The sequence below is a fragment of the Pleurodeles waltl genome, chromosome 3_1 (genome assembly GCF_031143425.1).
Source record: "Pleurodeles waltl isolate 20211129_DDA chromosome 3_1, aPleWal1.hap1.20221129, whole genome shotgun sequence".
Lineage (NCBI taxonomy): Eukaryota > Metazoa > Chordata > Amphibia > Caudata > Salamandridae > Pleurodeles > Pleurodeles waltl.
The window spans coordinates 1,485,762,425-1,485,778,718 of NC_090440.1; positions in this window are offsets into that span (position 1 = coordinate 1,485,762,425).

Below are 16,294 nucleotides of genomic sequence, written 5' to 3' on the forward strand. Positions count from 1 at the left end.
TATGGATGACACAGTGGCGGCGGCTGCAGATCCTGATTCATCTTTTTTGACTACTATTCAACAACAAGCTCAGGAATTGCAACAATTGCGCAACGAGAATGCGGTCTTACGACAGGCTTTGGCCCGCCGCAGTGGCGATGTTCCGACTATCTCCGCCTCAACGCCTCGCTTCTCTGGTGAACCAACTAAACTGCGTGAATTCCTGGATGCATTAACGGTTTACTTCGCCTTCAGACCTAGCCAATTCTCTCATGACAGGACAAAGGTGGGATATCTTATTAGTGCATTATCCGGTCCTGCCTTGGCCTGGGCAACCCCGATGGTGTCATCCAACGATCCAGTATTGTCGGACTATTCTGCCTTCGTGACCCGCTTCAAACAAATGTTTAGTCGCCCAGGATTGGAAGCCTCGGCAGAGGAAGCATTATGTGATATCCAGCAAGGATCCCAGGATGTCCTCCGATATATTACACGTTTCCGTCAATTAGCGGCAGAGACCACTTGGGTGGAGCGTACCCTGGTAACTTTGTTTCGCAGAGGACTTAAGGAAGAAATTAAGGATGAATTAGTACATTCCACCAGAGTTGAAGATCTTCGTGGCCTCATGGATCAAGCACTTTCCATCGAGTATCGTCTTCAAGAACGACGAATGGAGAAGAGAAGGAGTAGAGGAGCGTCTCAGCCAAGCTCTTCACGGATGTATCCACCTCATCCTGAGGAATCTCGTCCTCCTGCTAAAGATATAGAAGGGGAACCCATGCAAGTGGATACTGCTCGAGGGCCACTCTCTGCTAGTGAGAAGGAAGACAGACGGAAGAAGGGATTGTGCCTCTACTGTGGTTCTGCTGGTCACATGCTTCGTACATGTCCTGTACGTCCACCTAGACCCTTGGGAAACGCCACCTCCCGTCCTCTGTAAGAAGGGAGGGGACGGGATCATCGGCTATACCTTCTATCAGCTCATTCAACGACAATACAACTTACTTGTTCGTGTTACCAGTCATATTACAACTACCTGATGGCCGCCAAGAAAGAACTATGGCATTATTGGATTGTGGTGCTAGTGGTATATACATGGATAAGACATGGGCCACTAATCTGCAAATTCCCACTCAACCCAAAGACATTCCTGAACAAGTACACACCGTGGATGGTTCTTTAATATCCTCAGGTCCAGTCGATACTACGACCTTGATGTTAAATTTACAGTTTGGTAATCATCAAGAACACCTCTCTTTTGATCTCATTTCATCTCCCAACCATACCATTATTCTCGGAATTCCATGGTTTACTAGACATAACCCATATGTGAACTGGGTAACCCGGACAATTTCTTTATCCTCACAGTTTTGTCAAGAAAATTGCTTTGCTTCCGATAAATATTGGTCACCAAACAGATTAACACCTATGAAGAGTACTACGGAGTATTCCATCAACACTGTCCAAGGGGTTCCTGAACATTATTTAGAGTTCCAAGACGTGTTTCAAAAACCATCCAGACCTGTATTACCTCCACATCGAGAGTACGATTGTGCTATTCCTTTGGAACCTGGAACAGTCGTTCCCTTTGGGAGGATGTATTCTCTCACGGAACCTGAAAAGGAAGTTCTTAAGGAGTATCTGGAGGAAAATGTACAGGGTGGTCTCATTGTTCCATCATCTTCTCCAGCAGGGGCTCCTCTCTTTTTTGTACCTAAGAAGACCAAAGATCTTCGTCCTTGCATAGACTTTCGAGGCCTAAACAAGATAACTATAACGGATCGTTATCCTTTGCCCCTCGTTAAGGATATTTTAGAGGCAGTCAGAGGGGCTCAACGTTTTACCAAGTTGGATCTTCGGGGAGCTTACCACCTTTTACGTATAAAAGAAGGAGATGAGTGGAAAACAGCATTCAGGACACCGTTCGGTCATTTTGAATATAAAGTCATGCCCTTTGGTCTTACGAACGCTCCTGCTATATTTCAAAGGTTTATGGACTCAATATTTTCCGATCTCTTGAACCAGACACTCGTAATCTACTTGGACGACATCCTTATTTTTTCCAGACACCCCAAACTCCATTCTTCTCATGTGAAACAAGTCCTTCACAGACTCCGAGCACATCAACTATTCTGTAAACCCGAAAAGTGTGAGTTCGATAAGACGGAAGTCAAATATCTGGGTTATCATTTAAGTTCCACCGGCATAGCTATGGACTTAGAAAAGGTACAAGCAATTCTAGAGTGGCCTTCTCCCTCTTCTATCAAAGAAATACAATGTTTCCTAGGATTAGCAAATTTTTACCGACAGTTCATTCAAGACTTTGCTAAACAGACCAGCCATATAACCCATACCTTAAAGAAGGAAAATCTAAAACAGGGGTTTGTCTGGACCAAGGCGGCTGAAACAGCTTTTCAAGAATTAAAGAAGGCATTCACTCAAGCTCCCATTTTGAGACATCCAGATACCAATAAACAGTTTATTGTAGTTACCGATGCTTCCGAAAAAGCTATTGGAGCAGTCTTGCTTCAACTTCAAGAAGATGATGGTCTTGAACATCCTGTTTTCTATTTGTCCCATATTCTCTCTTCAGCTGAACAACATTACTCTGTACTAGAAAGAGAGTTGTTAGCTCTGAAGACAGCCTGCATCGAATGGAGACAGTTTCTGATGGGATCCAAGGAGCCTTTCGAGGCGAGAACAGATCACCGTAATCTGCAATGTCTACGTAATTTTGTATGCCAAAATAGTCGCCAGGCGCGTTGGGCCTTTTTCTTTAGTCAGTATGACTTTTACATCACCTATATTCCTGGATCTCAAAACATTCTGGCTGATGCTCTGTCTCAACGCTATCCAGATTGTACTCCTTCCCCATCTCAGTTTCTACTGGAGCCTAGTAAGATCATTGGAGTTGCTCAATCTTTTCTGGATGAGGTACAACTGGAGTATTCCAGCCTGTCTAATAGCGAAATAGAGAAATTAAGAACTTTTTTATGCAAGAAAGAAGGATTCTTTTTTCATCAGAAGCTGTTATTCCTCCCTACTAACAGAGTGCGAGACAAAGCATTACAGATGTGCCATGATTCACCGGTTGCTGGACATAGAGGTATTAAGGCCACACAAGAACTTCTTTCGCGATCTTTCTGGTGGCCTACCTGGAAATCAGATGTCGAAAGATATGTTCAGGCTTGTCCCATATGTGCCCAAGTCAAGATTCCCCGTAGCAGACTTGCAGGATTACTACAGCCTTTGCCAGTTCCACCAACGCCATGGCATACTATTTCCACTGACTTTATGTGTTCACTTCCGCCATCAGCTGGAAACCAGGTTATCATGGTCACTGTTGATTCTTTCACTAAGATGGCCCACTTTACTGCTCTAAAGAAATTACCAACATCCCAAGAATTGAGCCAGATATTTATCGACCATATTTTCCGTCTCCATGGACTTCCACATACCATTGTGTCTGACAGGGGTCCCCAGTATATTTCCCGGTTTTGGAAACATTTTTGCAAGACACTGAATATCAATATAGCACTATCATCCGGTTTCCATCCTCAGACCAATGGACAAACTGAGCGTTTGAATCAAGGACTAGAACAATACCTTCGTTGTTTTTGTAATTCCACCCAAAGCAACTGGAACACTTATCTTCCTATTGCTGAATATTCCTACAACAATTCTGTCCATAGTGCCTCCAAGGTCACTCCCTTTTTCTGTTCCTATGGCTATCATCCGACCTCTTTTCCTACTGCTCCTCAATCTACCTCTCCTCTGCCTGCCATTACATCTTTTTCCAAACGTCTCCTGCAACTCCATAAGCTAATTAGATCTAATTTATTGCACACTAAGAGATATATGAAGAAGATCGCTGATAAGAAACGTGGACCCACTCCTAATTATCACCCTCAGGATAAAGTCTGGCTTTCTTCCAAATTCTTGCCCTCTCGCCTTTCTCTGAATAAGTTCACGCCTCGCTATTATGGGCCTTTTCGTATTCTTCAGTTGCTCAATCCTGTCACTGTTCGTCTTCGCTTGCCTCATACTTGGAAAATTCATCCGGTCTTTCATGTATCCCAACTCAAACCTTATGTCCCTGATCCTTTCTCTCGTCAGTTTCCTTGTCCTCCTCCTGTGTTGGTGAATGATGTCCCTGAATATGAGGTTCAAGAAATTTGTGACTCTCGCCTTTTTCACCGGCGTCTTCAGTATTTGATTCACTGGAAGGGTTATCCTCTTAGTGAATGCTCTTGGGAAGATGCTTCTTCTGTTCACGCCCCTCTTTTGATTTCTCGTTTTCATCGTTTGTTTCCCTTCAAACCTAGACCTTCGGGGGGGGGACCTACTGTTGCGCCGCGTGGTGCGGCGCGAGCCGAGCATTCGGCTCGCGCCGCGCAGCGCGTTCTCAGGACGCGGCGCGCCCCGAGTCTTCTTTGTACAGCGCGAGGCCCCAGATATTATTTTGGGCCTCGCTCTGCCTTCTGTTGTGTCCCTGTTCTCCCCTGACCCCTCCTTACCTGTTTCTTTTTCTTTCTTCTTCTTCTTTTTCTTCTTTACTTTTTCGAGGCATTTTCTGTCCTTTCTTTATGTCTTTCCCCCTTCCCATGTTACCTTTTTCTTCCCAGCATTCCTTGGTCCCTATTTTCTATGGTTCCTGTTCTATTCTATCCTATGTACTTTTTCCCTATCTAAAATGGTGTCTTTTTACTTCCTGTTGGTCACTTCCTGTTTCTTGGTATATAAGGGCTCTGTTTTCTCCCTTTCCTTGCGCTGCATCACTTTCTGTTCAGATTGTGTCTTCGCTCCTGATTCTTAGCCTTCGGTTCTGAATCTTTTCAATTTTGCATTTACCTGCATTTTGTTCCTGTTTGATTCCTAGTTTTGTTTTTGTTTCAGGAATCCATTTTTTGGAGGTTTTTTCCCCTTTATTGGGGTTTTTCCCTCTGGCACTAATTCTAAAGGGCACGGTCTGTTCTTGGCGTTTCCACTGCCTGCAGCACCGTGGCTACTAGAAAGAGTCGCCCTTTTCTGGGCCAAAGCCGAACCCTCAAGACCTACGCCACTAGATCTGCGGTTTCCAGGCGCCAGCAGCACGTGAGTCGTGACACCTGATGCTGGAGCAGAACAAAAGGTTGAGCTTCCTTCTGAGCAAGAACCTCCTTTTTTAGAATCAATGCCCCCTAGATCTCCAGCAAGAAAAAGGAAAGGTATTACTCCACCATCTTCTCCAAGCACCAGTTCAGATAATGATGATAGGGACATGGAGTGGACCTCACCAGAGTCCAGGAGACACCAGGAGAGGCACGGGAAAAGGAAAGTTCGAGAAAACCTTAGAATCATGGAAGGGGATGATGAGGAGGATGATGATGACAAGCCAATCAGTGTGAAAGCTGGCACAGAGGAGTCCATCATTACTCTCCAGCCTTCTCCAAGGGATGTGGCATAGGCAGCACCACCAGCTCCCATATTTATAAGACCCCAGCAGAGACATGCACCATCCCATCCCTCAGTAGACGCAAGCAGTGCAGAGAGGCAATCAACATACCTACCTACCTCCAGTTCTTCAGGCATTGACAGTGGCCGAACAAGAAAGTATTCCTCCCCAGTTTGGGACATTTTTATGATTAGCAAACAGGAGGAGAACATTGCAATCTGCTCTATTTGCCACACAAGTGTTTGTTGAGGAAAGCTTGGTTAACATTATGGTACTGGGGGCAGAAGACCCCTATGAGAAAAAATCATGCAATCCGGTGGGAGTAGCACCTTTAAAAAATTGTTGAACGTGGTTGCAGTGGTGAAGGTGAGAAGAGCCAGGAAACATCAGCTACAACTGATCAAATCATGGTGGAAAGTGAGGAAGAAGAGGGTGACATCCTCATGCAAAAAACCCTGTTCCCAGCAATGCACTAGAATCACCCATCTCAGTGACCTCACAATGGCACAGGACGACTCAGAGTCAGATGGAGATACCACTGCATATGGTGACTTCACCACAATGACGTGCATTGAGTCTACCACCACCCACATCTCAAAAGAGGCCTGTGTCAGTGGCCCTACAAAAAAAGAAAATCCATGCTTCAATTACGAGCATGTTCAGGCATGAGTGGCCCTATGACCGCAATCAACCAATGGCATGTTTGTGCAATGGGAAGCTGGTAAAATGTTAGCACTGGACCTTCTTCCTTTTTCCTTTGTGAAATGACTTGGACCTATTTTGCCAGAGTTGCTGTTCCACCACTGCATCACAATGTGCTGCAATTGGTTGGACAAGCCTTGCAGCAAAGTGTTTTTCACACTATGCACCTGACGACAGACAAGTGGACCAGTTGTCAGGTGACTGATTACATGTGCATCACTGCACACTGGATCTCTTTTGTGGAGGTAAAGCAAAAGCTACTTACAGGTCTTAGCCCTGAAGACATTTTTAGTAATGTTTGGTGGCATACAACAGTAGCCATGTTTGCCATGGAGAAATCACACGCAGCTGCAAACATCTTGGAAAAATTTAATGGTAAGGTGTCTGAATGGCTGTGACCCAGACGCCTTCGAATTGTATTTGTTGGCATGGACAATGACAGTAACATAGTCAAAGCCATGGCAGTGAGTGGCTATTTCAGGGTCCTGTGATTGGTGCACTGCAGCAATCTAGTTGTGCAAGACTTTCTTTAAAAAGAAGAAAGTCAGGAACATACTGACCAACTGCAGATGCATCTGCACTCATTTCAGCCATTCATTCAAAGCCTGGAGACAGTTGCTAGATCCTTCAGCATGGTAACAGAGTACCAGTTAAAGCCCTGTAACAGGAGGTGCCAACATATTGGAATTCAACCTAATAAATGATGCAGCGTCTGTTTGAGCAGTACAAACAGATCAATGACTATGTCATTCAAAGAGGAGGGGATGCAATTTGAAAAGCTATGACCATGAATGCAGACAAATGGTACCTAGTCAAATGCCTCATAAAGATGCTGCTCCCTTTTGAGGTCTTCACATAGGACGTTAGCAAAGAGGACAGTCCAAAGAGCCAAGCTATCCTGTTATTGCATCTGCTGCAGGAGCAGCTAAATAAGATGTCTGAAAGGTTCACATTTCGGGTTGTGAACGAAAACCCAGAAGTGCATGCCTTGATTGAGAGCCTACTGTGCCAACCTACATGATTCAAGCTAAAAAACAATTTCTTCCCACTTTCGTTTCTTTTTCTGAAGGGGATGTTTCACAATGCAAGAGGTGGATTGTTGAGCAAGCCAGAGAACTGGAACAAAAATGGCTGGAACTTTGCAGTTCTGGGGTGCCGCCTTCAACTTCCAGAAAGGGCAGTCCTGTCTCACATCCGCCAACCCCACCAACAGGAAAACTGGTTACAATAGCAAAAGAAGAATCTGACCCAACCTCTGCATTGGCTTGGTTTCAAGTGGCAGGTCTTAAGTCCAGTGCAGAGGCAAAGGAAAAATCGGTCGAGCAAGTGGCAGCACAAATGACCATTCAGAGGATGTTCCAGGAGTATCTGGATGACCCAAAAGAGGTGCATGTGTATCAAAATACATTAGTGTATTGGTATGGGAAGACGCACCAATAGCCATAGCTTAGCTTAGCAGGCTGGCAAAATGTTTTTGGCTTGTCCTGTAACCCGTGTGTCTGCTGAACATGTGTTCAGTGCATTGCATTAGGTGCAGTTGTTAGAGTGAGAAGGGCAGGTCTCTTGCCTTAAAACGTGGAGAGATTAACCATGATCAAAATGAAGCAGTATTTTATACCACCTGCTTACATCATTTCCAAAACACCACAGGAAGAGGAGTACTATGTTTGGTCAGAATCAAGTGTGTTAGCTGACCAGCTTCTGGGTGAACATGAACTCTACTTCCCAGGCTAAGTATGCCAATGCCACCATATAACTTTTTAATTATTTCTCATTGAACTTCTTTTATTCTTTCATTCTTTGCAAAACAATGCAAATGGAACATTATGTTTGTGTCTGATTTATGCTCCCCATCATTTTATAGTCACATATAAGCCCAGATAGGAGGTGGACCCATGTGCAGTGAAGAAGACCCACATACCAATCAAGACATTGGAGATAATGCCTGCCTCCTTAACATGCCATTGGCTCTCCTATTTTTTACATCCTCTACCAGGGCTGCCGTACAAAATCATTCAATAAAAGCTGCCAGTGCAAATGCCAAAGTCCAATGTGTTGATACCATTGAAGAGGAGATATTTTGTTCAATCACTGTGCTTATATTGGGAGAGATAATTAGTAAGTACCTACTGTATCGATGAGTGGTGATATATTGAGTGACTGTGAATTTGTGAGTGATGACTGATATATGTGGTGGCTAACAGTGAGGAAGGGAGTTCAACACATTTGTAAACTTGTTTCCAATGATTTGCAATGTTTGGGGGCTGAATGGTGTTTTTTGCTGAAACTGATTGGCCTTCCAAACATAGTGAAATTTACCTGCAGGGTCCCCTCCTTTTTTCTGGTTCCTTAGAACAGAACAGCCACCTTAGTTATCAAACATAAATCTACACAAAATACTCTAATTCTGTTTCTCTATTTATTCTTCAACAGCTGTGCACTTCACATTGCTTGGTTTGGGACTAAGAGGGAGTTACTTAGAATCTGGAGCTGGAGGATGGAATGACTCAGGTCTGCAAAACCTCAACAGATAGAAGGAGAAAGTTATTGACTTCAAAGAGAAACCATGGTGATGGCGAAGACTCTGAGGGCTAGTACTCACTCAGCTCTACGATCTGGACAGAGGTGCATTGACTTGGAAATACTTCTGAGAATATGTGTTCGTCATTGCTTGCTCAAACGTGTATCTCCTCTTATGTTGTTGCTCTTCTTTGAGTCTTCTTGGTACACTCCTGACTTCTCATGAAGCTTATCTCGCTTCCTTTTGTTTTTCTCCTTTACTCTATAAAAAAATTCACCTAATTAGGCAATACAGTATAATGTTCCTTTTAACAATCATCATTTTTAGAACTTAGTGGGTTAAATTTAATATTCCATAATTTGTATATTTCAAGAAGACGTAACATCTAGGTTATACTATCTGGGGTCTCTCCGGGGAAGAAGGACAGTTTGCAAATCATTTAACTGAACTGTGCCATGTTTATCACTTTGTTTCCTTCCACAACAGATTGATGATGTTGTGCTGCTCAGCACCCCAATGAATATTGTCATGGTTTCTTTTGTGCAGTGTTTATTTCTGTCACACCTTTCCCGAAATACCCTTTTCCATCCATTCATCGAGCAGCTAACTCTCTTCCTCCGGACTGAGTGATTTATTGAGGTGTAACTTAATTTTACACAATAAATTAATCACACACTTGCTGAGGAGTATATGGTGAAAATGACTCCAGCTCAATGCATGATCTTCTAACCTTCTATTACCTGAGCAATATTCCACACCGACCCCATCAACATCATCATTCATGCCTTGTATGTGTGTTCTGAAAACGCTTAACCTGGACCAACCACTCTTGAGTCTGAACCCACTTCTCCTGACTCCATGATTTCATTTCCTAACTTTAGTTTTATAGCTCCCCATCATTGCTCAAAATAGACAATGACAATCATCCCCTAGTGGTCAGCATATAGTTGCAGAGGGCAACAGAGCAAGGGAATAAGTAAATGACATACACTTTTTTTAGTAGATAAAAAAAAGGCTAGACTAAAAGACAGTAGTGCAAACTAAAAAGTAAAAATAAAGATTTAATCTACAAGTGAAGCTAAAAAAAAATATATCCACTTCAATTATTTACAAATAGAAAACCCTCCCTGCCTTTCTACCCACACAAGTTCCACCCCTCTCCATGAACAAATATTAACCCATCCCCAAAAATTCCAATGAAAAGTCCAAACTCCATCCCAACCCCCTCCTCACCCTCTTCACACACAAGTCCCTCCCACTAAATAAAAAAAATGTAAAAAAGGGCTTAGAAGAGGGAACTGTCAATATGGGTCAGGAGCTGGTTCAGGCTCTGTTAAATGGTGGTGAGTCTGCTCTCAGTGTGGTCCATCCATTGCAGGATGCAGTTCAGCAATGCCCTATTTGTGTAGGAGGGTGCAGCAGCAGGTACAGTCAATGACCCTAAATGCTGGTGGCGCCACTGGCACTGCATTGGCTGTAAAGCTGGGGGCTGGGAGCTGGCATGCTGAATGTGTTGGGTCCTGGGTCTGAGAGAGTTGTTTCAGCCTCTTCTTCCTCAAGGACCACCAGCTGCGTATATTCATCCTGGATATTTTCCATCCGCTGCTGCCACAGACGGGCTGCTATCCCCTGCCTGGTTGGTGGTGGTCATCGAGCAAAATTAGCTATATTGAGAAAAGAAGAATAAAACAGACAAATTGCAAACAGTGCTCTGAACAAACACTTCTTCAAAAGTAGGTAGTAGGTGGCACAGTAGCACTACATTGCTGGTCCCCTAGGGACACTGGAATTTGATGTGATTATGATTAGGAGAGTCATAAGCATATTTTTCTTGTTTACCTCACATTTCTCACAGAAAAAGCACTGACTGTCTGATAGAAAATAATTAAGGCAGAATAACAACAGTTAAACAGGCTTAAATAAACAGTGATTTCATTTTTTTTCTTTTAAAGGCTTTTCTAGTGCCTAAACAGACACATTTAGTGGAAAAATAAAAATGGATTACCTCTCATTTATGATGAGTAAGGCATTATGCACTATGGAGTACAAGTAGCTGTGACAAACTATTTGAGGCATGCTAGCCATCATTTTGAGTACTGTGCTACTGTCTGCAGCTGGAGCAGCTGGAGCTGACAATTATCTATCTTTAATTCCAATGGCCTGTATGTCTTTCACTTACTTTCTACCCTGACTCCAACGAGGCAGGTGAATAAATAAGATACATCACACATGTCATCTATAAAATGCTGATATATTCATCCTGTCTACCGTAAGTAGACTGTGGGCAAAATGATGCACTGCACCACAGGGAAAGGAATGGACTATATAGATTGTATTTGGCATGTTCGTCACATGGTATCCCTTATGGCAAACTTGAAATCCTATCGGGCACTTACTAGTCCCACTTTACTCACTGGTCTCGACCACCATCACAAATTATTTCCATCAAATTCATTCACTGGGCAGTAATGAAAGGAAACTTGACTTATTGTACTGCAAAGTAAGGCAGAGGGATTAGGCAGGTAGGTAGAGCTTTTGCTATAGAAGAATAGAGAGTAATCACTGATCATTGATTCATCAAGTGTCTAAGCTTTGGCCTATTCCGTCACTGTATAGTTAAAGTCTAGGAAAAAATCTGGACAGGCATAAGATGAATCTGTATTGGGAATACTGCACTGCAGTTCTCCGGTCATGTGGTGAAATGTCATGGGCATGGAGGGGTTTGATGAGTGATGATCGGATACATAGCTGCCTCATTTAAACAAATACAGTGAGTCAAGGGATTAGAACACAAATTGAAATATCCCAACTTTTAACTGTAGCTTTGATACCCAGAAATGATAAAACTCAAAGTAGGTGAGGTAGTTGAGCAGCATGCCCCTCTACAGAAGAGTTCCCTTCTTTATTCATCCATGCAAATATCTAATCATCCTATCATTCTTCTTACTATATTCACCCCTAGTCACCTTGACTGAAGCTTTACTTTCTATCATCCAGCCTTTCCACAAATTCACATTCCTTTATCCATTCCTTTAATACCCACTATCCACCCTTTCTTTCAATTATCCTTTCACCCATCCATCCATTTACCCAGTACTCACCCATGCATCCTTTTCCATCCACCCACCCACACATCCTTTCTTTTAACTATTTTCACCCATCCTTTCTTTTAACCTTCCATTTTTTCATGTTCCCATTGGGTCATCATTTTTAGTGTACATTATGTGTATTTTTGCTGAGTTACAGATAGAGGAGGCCATACATAGCCCAAGCCCCAATGAAGCTGTAATGTGGTGGGTTCACAAATCTGATCAGGACACACCCTTATAGCTAGTGATTAATAGTAATTGTCAACAAGCAAGCAATGTGACTTAGAATAACACGTCCATGCCACCGCTTCTCCCTCTGCTCTATCTACTCGGGCAGCATTGGAACTTGAGCCGGCACCACTGGTTGTACTGGTCAGTGTGTCTAGAGAAAAAGTATACAGTTTTCATATGCCATGTAAACCAACCCTTCTTAATTTTTTTAATCAAACAAATGAAACCCAATACACACTTCGGTTATCACTGCAGTATTTTCTATCAAAAATATCACTCTGGCAATATGTTGGAATGTTAGAATACCCAGGAAGTCAAGCCAATCAAAAACTTTGCGTAATGGAGGTGCTGGACCATAGCCTATGATGATGATGACTTGGAATTATTGGAGAATAATGAAGGGGTGGAATACAAAATGATCAATGAAAGACAGAAAAAAGATAATGCAGGGATTACAGGAATTACACAAAACTTGGATTGTGGAGTTGATAAAAAGGGAGTAAAAAAGTAAACAAGGCAAACTTAAAAGCATTATAAAAGTGGGGAGAGGTGAAAGTTAGGGAAATAATAATAGTAATAATAATAATAATAATAATAATAATAATATGACATAGGTATATATAAAATAATAGGACTTACTGGCAACAGCATTGGTGCTGGTGGTTGGTATCTCCCCAGCTCCTGCCGAAATCCCGTGTAGTGCCCATCTACTTGCCCTTCGGTGCTGATGCAAGAAATAAAGAAGATAAAAAAATACATTAGTGATACTGTTATTCTCCACAACATTTTTATATAACAGGCAAATGCAATAACTTTGTACTTAAATCGGATAGCCTATGTTGCTGGTATGATGGACTATCATTGAGATGGCTAAACGTTTAATATCGCTTTTCTAAATTTTTATAACAAAAACTACATTTGGAACTGATGCACTGCAATGAATGATCTTTGATTCTATTCTCATTTCTCAAAGCCCTTGATGGACCAACTCAGTGTACCTTTTTTGCAATACATAGATGCACACTCGCATCACTGTAAAATTGCTTGGGACTGTAGGAGCTACGTAAAGTCACAGAGAATGCTAACTAACTTATGTTACTAACTCACTATCGAGACAGGGGGACAGAGGAGTCTGTGTTGCAATGACTTCTTAAATAATCAGCCAAAGTGAGTGCCTATGAGTACGATGATGTAGAGCCGAGCACCTGCCTAGCTCTAACTGGATCACATAATAAATAATATTCTTAACATAAACTAAACATAACTTACCTCTGAGTGCAAGTCGCCTGTTATTCGGAAAAAAGGTTAGCACTGCAAAACACAAACCCAATTATATAACACTCACCAAGCCCTGAAATCTCAATGCCTAGCAGGTTGAGCGGGTCCTACTTGCAGTTGATTATATCCGCCCAGCAATGCATCAGCTGCTGGGTGGTGCGCTGGGCCTGGGTGGTGGCCCTGACACACTAGCACACCCTAGCCCAACTTTCCTGCAATGGGTAACCTCTGCCAGACCTGCTGCCTGCTGCCAGCATAGAGCAGATGTGGTGCTGCACATAGACCAGTGCTGCCACCTTCTCTGAAAAGATTGGCTGGGACTGCATCCCTTTGCGGCCACTGCCACCAATAATGTAGAAGTCTGCTGGCTGTCCCGGGGGTCCTGGTGCTGCCACTTCCCTGATATCCGGAGCCACCCTGCTCTGCCATGATGCTGGGTGAAGAAGAAAAAAATGTATAGAGAAAAGGAAGGAAGAAAAGGGAAAAATAGGCAAAAATACAAAAAGCATGACAAAGTTTAAAAACTTAAAAATACAGTCACAAAAAGAGACTCTAATAAAATAAATGAGGGGTAGATTAATTAGGAGGGTAGAGGATTGCAAAGATAAATTGGGGATGAAAAAAATAGGCCCAGCTCCATAAACAGAGTGAAAAACAAGATGGCCACTCCCATGCAAACCATGTGGTGCCGTTAATGCGTGATTTTGAATGTGAGTATGTACTTTGCATTGCGCTTGACGTCAAACGCAACATGTTCGAGCGCAATGGAGATGTCCGTCCACTCACAGAACTCCGCTTTGCGCTGCAGATTTTTTTTTTACTTCACAGAGTTCTGCATAGCATGACTCCACGCACTCTGCCCAGGCCTATTTAATATTCCTGTTGGGTAACAGCTAATGTTACAATGTTTTAAATAGTGAGCACAGGCACTTTAGCACTGGTTAGCAGTGGTAAAGTGTGCAGAGTCCTAAAGCCAGCAAAAACGAGATCAGCAAAAATGGAGGGAAGACTACTCTAAGGCTGACAGGTCTACGAAATGCCATTATAAGAAATGGGTTTTGTGTAGCACACAGCAAACCATATTTAACGCAATATATAAAGAAGCTTATGAAGCACTATAGGCACTATGCGGCATATGTATGAACACATTTTCCCATAGGCACAGAATGGGTAAACCTCTTTGATACATCTGGCCCTATATTTACAATAGCCGGAATGATAGTACAAGGTACACTTTATACTATCATACCTGTACTTTAGACACATATACACATCACTGTAATGTATTTTGTCCAACTGATTGCGATATAGTTTGCAGTTTATATGTAGTATTAGTTGAATAACTAATTGCTGTTTTTTTGTTGAATAAGGTCACTGCTGCTGCAGTATTTGACACTGTGGAAGTTGTTAGTGACCCATTATCTTACTTGGCATTTATTTGGCATCACAAATATTAACATATCCCACTTTATCTGCTCACAAATGGCTCAGATGCACTCATGTGGATTAGAAGTGGATTATAAATGTTAGAAAACCTTTAAACAAGATTTAGCAGTGAATCATTCCTATTACCTCAAACTGCAGAGAAGCACAGAATCTTTGGTCTGGGTAATTTATTAGCATAGAAGGAGCCACTATCCGACCGTGATACCATAACTCGCTGTCCCCTAACTACACTTACTAGGTATGTCAATGATCCATAAAACTGTTATGCTCTGGTAAACATTCATACTTCATTCAAATGTATTCTACACTTGGTAGACGTAAAGTCACATTGGATCTACCAAGCTATTTGTCAAATGAAACACAATCTATTTTATGATTGTTTTGTCAAAAACACTTTTCTTGAAATGGAAGAGTTTTTTTAAGGAATAAAAGAATTGCCATGAAACCAGCAACGTTTCTCTGTGAGTTTAAAATGCATGTCTAAACCTCACCATCATATTTCTAGCGCAATTTATCAAATTGTGTCTGGGCAGAGCAAGGCTGGAATGGTAACAGTCACATTTGAACATTCAACGTGTATGAACAATTATTCTTTAAAATGTGAAAAATCCAGTGCTATTTAATTGTTGTTATGTTATGTTATGTTATTTTGATAACAGTATTTTACATTATTTCCTCGTCTTATGTTATGGATTCTTCTGGTATGTTGAGTTGTCTTATACTGCGTAATTTTTATGCTATGTTGCATTAGGCCGTGTTTCATTGCACGTTACGTCATGATATTGTCATTTTACAAAGTCATAACTTTGCTTATAGGGACTTTCAGTGTAAACATAAATCACTTCTTATGTCAACATTGGTGTTTATTTTGATAACTGATAAAACCTGCATAACAACCAATTTTGCACTGCTTCATTTGTTTTTATCGTTGTATTATGGTGAAATGCAACTCAGTTGTGATTAATGCTTACTTTGTATTTGATATAAAAAGATGAATCTGTCCACTCTGATGAACATAACTGTTTAATTAACATAATATAATTGTGAAGTGTGCTAAAACTTGCAATGCCTGCTTTCTGTGACACTGGATATGTGTTGAGCCATAAGATATAGATGGTTACAATTCATAAATAATCTCCTGGCAGACTGACATACTTTCTGTTGAAGAATCTATAACTACTCCATGATGGAAACAAATATACATGATTCTAGAATGTGAGGGCACAATGAAAAAAACACATGTGAGTAAATGCAAGGCCTAAAAAACGTTAAATTGCATTTGCCACTAAGTTAAACAACTCTGTTTGGAATTCCTGACCAAGTCAAAAGAACCATAGATTGTTATCTCAGAATCTGAATGTCCACTACTGCCTTATGCATTTATTTGTATACGCATAATATAGTGTTTGCACTTCATACAGCAAAAGAACATGCACAATAAGAAACACTCAGAAATGTAAATGATAAATCATATATACGATAACATAAAAACGACTTTTAAAGGAACACAAAAAGACAGAGGCCTGCATTACAACCCTGGCGGTCGGTGATAAAGCAGCAGTAATACTGCCAACAGGCTGGCGGTGAATACCGCCAAATTATGACCATGGTGGA